Raw genomic sequence first — 6000 nt, forward strand, 5'->3', positions numbered from 1 at the left:
TAAGCACCTTCTAAACACCATTTTGCATCGTCTCATTCTCTTTAAAGTCACTTTAAGCACCTTCTAAACCTCATTTTGCATCGTCTCATTCTCTTTAAAGTCACTTTAAGCACCTTCTAAACACCATTTTGCATCGTCTCATTCTCTTTAAAGTCACTTTAAGCACCTTCTAAACCTCATTTTGCATCGTCTCATTCTCTTTAAAGTCACTTTAAGCACCTTCTAAACACCATTTTGCATCGTCTCATTCTCTTTAAAGTCACCTTAAGCACCTTCTAAACACCATTTTGCATCGTCTCATTCTCTTTAAAGTCACTTTAAGCACCTTCTAAACCTCATTTTGCATCGTCTCATTCTCTTTAAAGTCACCTTAAGCACCTTCTAAACACCATTTTGCATCGTCTCATTCTCTTTAAAGTCACTTTAAGCACCTTCTAAACACCATTTTGCATCGTCTCATTCTCTTTAAAGTCACTTTAAGCACCTTCTAAACACCATTTTGCATCGTCTCATTCTCTTTAAAGTCACTTTAAGCACCTTCTAAACCTCATTTTGCATCGTCTCATTCTCTTTAAAGTCACTTTAAGCACCTTCTAAACCTCATTTTGCATCGTCTCATTCTCTTTAAAGTCACTTTAAGCACCTTCTAAACACCATTTTGCATCGTCTCATTCTCTTTAAAGTCACTTTAAGCACCTTCTAAACCTCATTTTGCATCGTCTCATTCTCTTTAAAGTCACCTTAAGCACCTTCTAAACACCATTTTGCATCGTCTCATTCTCTTTAAAGTCACTTTAAGCACCTTCTAAACCTCATTTTGCATCGTCTCATTCTCTTTAAAGTCACTTTAAGCACCTTCTAAACCTCATTTTGCATCGTCTCATTCTCTTTAAAGTCACTTTAAGCACCTTCTAAACACCATTTTGCATCGTCTCATTCTCTTTAAAGTCACTTTAAGCACCTTCTAAACCTCATTTTGCATCGTCTCATTCTCTTTAAAGTCACCTTAAGCACCTTCTAAACACCATTTTGCATCGTCTCATTCTCTTTAAAGTCACTTTAAGCACCTTCTAAACCTCATTTTGCATCGTCTCATTCTCTTTAAAGTCACTTTAAGCACCTTCTAAACCTCATTTTGCATCGTCTCATTCTCTTTAAAGTCACATTAAGCACCTTCTAAACCTCATTTTGCATCGTCTCATTCTCTTTAAAGTCACCTTAAGCACCTTCTAAACACCATTTTGCATCGTCTCATTCTCTTTAAAATCACCTTAAGCACCTTCTAAACACCATTTTGCATCGTCTCATTCTCTTTAAAGTCACTTTAAGCACCTTCTAAACACCATTTTGCATCGTCTCATTCTCTTTAAAGTCACTTTAAGCACCTTCTAAACCTCATTTTGCATCGTCTCATTCTCTTTAAAGTCACTTTAAGCACCTTCTAAACCTCATTTTGCATCGTCTCATTCTCTTTAAAGTCACCTTAAGCACCTTCTAAACACCATTTTGCATCGTCTCATTCTCTTTAAAGTCACTTTAAGCACCTTCTAAACACCATTTTGCATCGTCTCATTCTCTTTAAAGTCACTTTAAGCACCTTCTAAACACCATTTTGCATCGTCTCATTCTCTTTAAAGTCACTTTAAGCACCTTCTAAACCTCATTTTGCATCGTCTCATTCTCTTTAAAGTCACTTTAAGCACCTTCTAAACACCATTTTGCATCGTCTCATTCTCTTTAAAGTCACTTTAAGCACCTTCTAAACCTCATTTTGCATCGTCTCATTCTCTTTAAAGTCACTTTAAGCACCTTCTAAACACCATTTTGCATCGTCTCATTCTCTTTAAAGTCACTTTAAGCACCTTCTAAACACCATTTTGCATCGTCTCATTCTCTTTAAAGTCACCTTAAGCACTTTCTAAACACCATTTTGCATCGTCTCATTCTCTTTAAAGTCACTTTAAGCACCTTCTAAACACCATTTTGCATCGTCTCATTCTCTTTAAAGTCACTTTAAGCACCTTCTAAACCTCATTTTGCATCGTCTCATTCTCTTTAAAGTCACCTTAAGCACCTTCTAAACACCATTTTGCATCGTCTCATTCTCTTTAAAGTCACTTTAAGCACCTTCTAAACACCATTTTGCATCGTCTCATTCTCTTTAAAGTCACCTTAAGCACTTTCTAAACACCATTTTGCATCGTCTCATTCTCTTTAAAGTCACTTTAAGCACCTTCTAAACACCATTTTGCATCGTCTCATTCTCTTTAAAGTCACCTTAAGCACCTTCTAAACCTCATTTTGCATCGTCTCATTCTCTTTAAAGTCACTTTAAGCACCTTCTAAACCTCATTTTGCATCGTCTCATTCTCTTTAAAGTCACCTTAAGCACCTTCTAAACACCATTTTGCATCGTCTCATTCTCTTTAAAGTCACCTTAAGCACCTTCTAAACACCATTTTGCATCGTCTCATTCTCATTAAAGTCACTTTAAGCACCTTCTAAACACCATTTTGCATCGTCTCATTCTCTTTAAAGTCACCTTAAGCACCTTCTAAACACCATTTTGCATCGTCTCATTCTCTTTAAAGTCACTTTAAGCACCTTCTAAACACCATTTTGCATCGTCTCATTCTCTTTAAAGTCACTTTAAGCACCTTCTAAACACCATTTTGCATCGTCTCATTCTCTTTAAAGTCACTTTAAGCACCTTCTAAACCTCATTTTGCATCGTCTCATTCTCTTTAAAGTCACTTTAAGCACCTTCTAAACACCATTTTGCATCGTCTCATTCTCTTTAAAGTCACTTTAAGCACCTTCTAAACACCATTTTGCATCGTCTCATTCTCTTTAAAGTCACCTTAAGCACCTTCTAAACACCATTTTGCATCGTCTCATTCTCTTTAAAGTCACTTTAAGCACCTTCTAAACCTCATTTTGCATCGTCTCATTCTCTTTAAAGTCACTTTAAGCACCTTCTAAACCTCATTTTGCATCGTCTCATTCTCTTTAAAGTCACTTTAAGCACCTTCTAAACCTCATTTTGCATCGTCTCATTCTCTTTAAAGTCACCTTAAGCACCTTCTAAACACCATTTTGCATCGTCTCATTCTCTTTAAAGTCACTTTAAGCACCTTCTAAACACCATTTTGCATCGTCTCATTCTCTTTAAAGTCACTTTAAGCACCTTCTAAACACCATTTTGCATCGTCTCATTCTCTTTAAAGTCACTTTAAGCACCTTCTAAACCTCATTTTGCATCGTCTCATTCTCTTTAAAGTCACTTTAAGCACCTTCTAAACACCATTTTGCATCGTCTCATTCTCTTTAAAGTCACTTTAAGCACCTTCTAAACCTCATTTTGCATCGTCTCATTCTCTTTAAAGTCACTTTAAGCACCTTCTAAACACCATTTTGCATCGTCTCATTCTCTTTAAAGTCACTTTAAGCACCTTCTAAACACCATTTTGCATCGTCTCATTCTCTTTAAAGTCACCTTAAGCACCTTCTAAACACCATTTTGCATCGTCTCATTCTCTTTAAAGTCACTTTAAGCACCTTCTAAACACCATTTTGCATCGTCTCATTCTCTTTAAAGTCACTTTAAGCACCTTCTAAACCTCATTTTGCATCGTCTCATTCTCTTTAAAGTCACCTTAAGCACCTTCTAAACACCATTTTGCATCGTCTCATTCTCTTTAAAGTCACTTTAAGCACCTTCTAAACCTCATTTTGCATCGTCTCATTCTCTTTAAAGTCACTTTAAGCACCTTCTAAACACCATTTTGCATCGTCTCATTCTCGTTAAAGTCACTTTAAGCACCTTCTAAACCTCATTTTGCATCGTCTCATTCTCTTTAAAGTCACTTTAAGCACCTTCTAAACACCATTTTGCATCGTCTCATTCTCTTTAAAGTCACCTTAAGCACCTTCTAAACACCATTTCGCATCGTCTCATTCTCTTTAAAGTCACTTTAAGCACCTTCTAAACCTCATTTTGCATCGTCTCATTCTCTTTAAAGTCACCTTAAGCACCTTCTAAACACCATTTTGCATCGTCTCATTCTCTTTAAAGTCACTTTAAGCACCTTCTAAACACCATTTTGCATCGTCTCATTCTCTTTAAAGTCACTTTAAGCACCTTCTAAACACCATTTTGCATCGTCTCATTCTCTTTAAAGTCACTTTAAGCACCTTCTAAACACCATTTTGCATCGTCTCATTCTCTTTAAAGTCACTTTAAGCACCTTCTAAACCTCATTTTGCATCGTCTCATTCTCTTTAAAGTCACCTTAAGCACCTTCTAAACACCATTTTGCATCGTCTCATTCTCTTTAAAGTCACTTTAAGCACCTTCTAAACCTCATTTTGCATCGTCTCATTCTCTTTAAAGTCACTTTAAGCACCTTCTAAACACCATTTTGCATCGTCTCATTCTCTTTAAAGTCACTTTAAGCACCTTCTAAACCTCATTTTGCATCGTCTCATTCTCTTTAAAGTCACTTTAAGCACCTTCTAAACACCATTTTGCATCGTCTCATTCTCTTTAAAGTCACTTTAAGCACCTTCTAAACACCATTTTGCATCGTCTCATTCTCTTTAAAGTCACTTTAAGCACCTTCTAAACCTCATTTTGCATCGTCTCATTCTCTTTAAAGTCACCTTAAGCACCTTCTAAACACCATTTTGCATCGTCTCATTCTCTTTAAAGTCACTTTAAGCACCTTCTAAACCTCATTTTGCATCGTCTCATTCTCTTTAAAGTCACTTTAAGCACCTTCTAAACACCATTTTGCATCGTCTCATTCTCTTTAAAGTCACTTTAAGCACCTTCTAAACCTCATTTTGCATCGTCTCATTCTCTTTAAAGTCACTTTAAGCACCTTCTAAACACCATTTTGCATCGTCTCATTCTCTTTAAAGTCACCTTAAGCACCTTCTAAACACCATTTTGCATCGTCTCATTCTCTTTAAAGTCACTTTAAGCACCTTCTAAACCTCATTTTGCATCGTCTCATTCTCTTTAAAGTCACCTTAAGCACCTTCTAAACACCATTTTGCATCGTCTCATTCTCTTTAAAGTCACTTTAAGCACCTTCTAAACACCATTTTGCATCGTCTCATTCTCTTTAAAGTCACTTTAAGCACCTTCTAAACACCATTTTGCATCGTCTCATTCTCTTTAAAGTCACTTTAAGCACCTTCTAAACCTCATTTTGCATCGTCTCATTCTCTTTAAAGTCACTTTAAGCACCTTCTAAACCTCATTTTGCATCGTCTCATTCTCTTTAAAGTCACTTTAAGCACCTTCTAAACACCATTTTGCATCGTCTCATTCTCTTTAAAGTCACTTTAAGCACCTTCTAAACCTCATTTTGCATCGTCTCATTCTCTTTAAAGTCACCTTAAGCACCTTCTAAACACCATTTTGCATCGTCTCATTCTCTTTAAAGTCACTTTAAGCACCTTCTAAACCTCATTTTGCATCGTCTCATTCTCTTTAAAGTCACTTTAAGCACCTTCTAAACCTCATTTTGCATCGTCTCATTCTCTTTAAAGTCACTTTAAGCACCTTCTAAACACCATTTTGCATCGTCTCATTCTCTTTAAAGTCACTTTAAGCACCTTCTAAACCTCATTTTGCATCGTCTCATTCTCTTTAAAGTCACCTTAAGCACCTTCTAAACACATTTTGCATCGTCTCATTCTCTTTAAAGTCACTTTAAGCACTTCTAAACCTCATTTTGCATCGTCTCATTCTCTTTAAAGTCACTTTAAGCACCTTCTAAACCTCATTTTGCATCGTCTCATTCTCTTTAAAGTCACATTAAGCACCTTCTAAACCTCATTTTGCATCGTCTCATTCTCTTTAAAGTCACCTTAAGCACCTTCTAAACACCATTTGTGCATCGTCTCATTCTCTGTAAAGTCACTTTAAGCACCTTCTAAACACCATTTGCATCGTCTCATTCTCTTTAAAGTCACTTTAAGCACCTTCTA

The sequence above is a fragment of the Anopheles coustani genome, unplaced genomic scaffold, assembly GCF_943734705.1.
Source record: "Anopheles coustani unplaced genomic scaffold, idAnoCousDA_361_x.2 U_41, whole genome shotgun sequence".
NCBI classification, from domain to species: Eukaryota; Metazoa; Arthropoda; class Insecta; order Diptera; family Culicidae; genus Anopheles; species Anopheles coustani.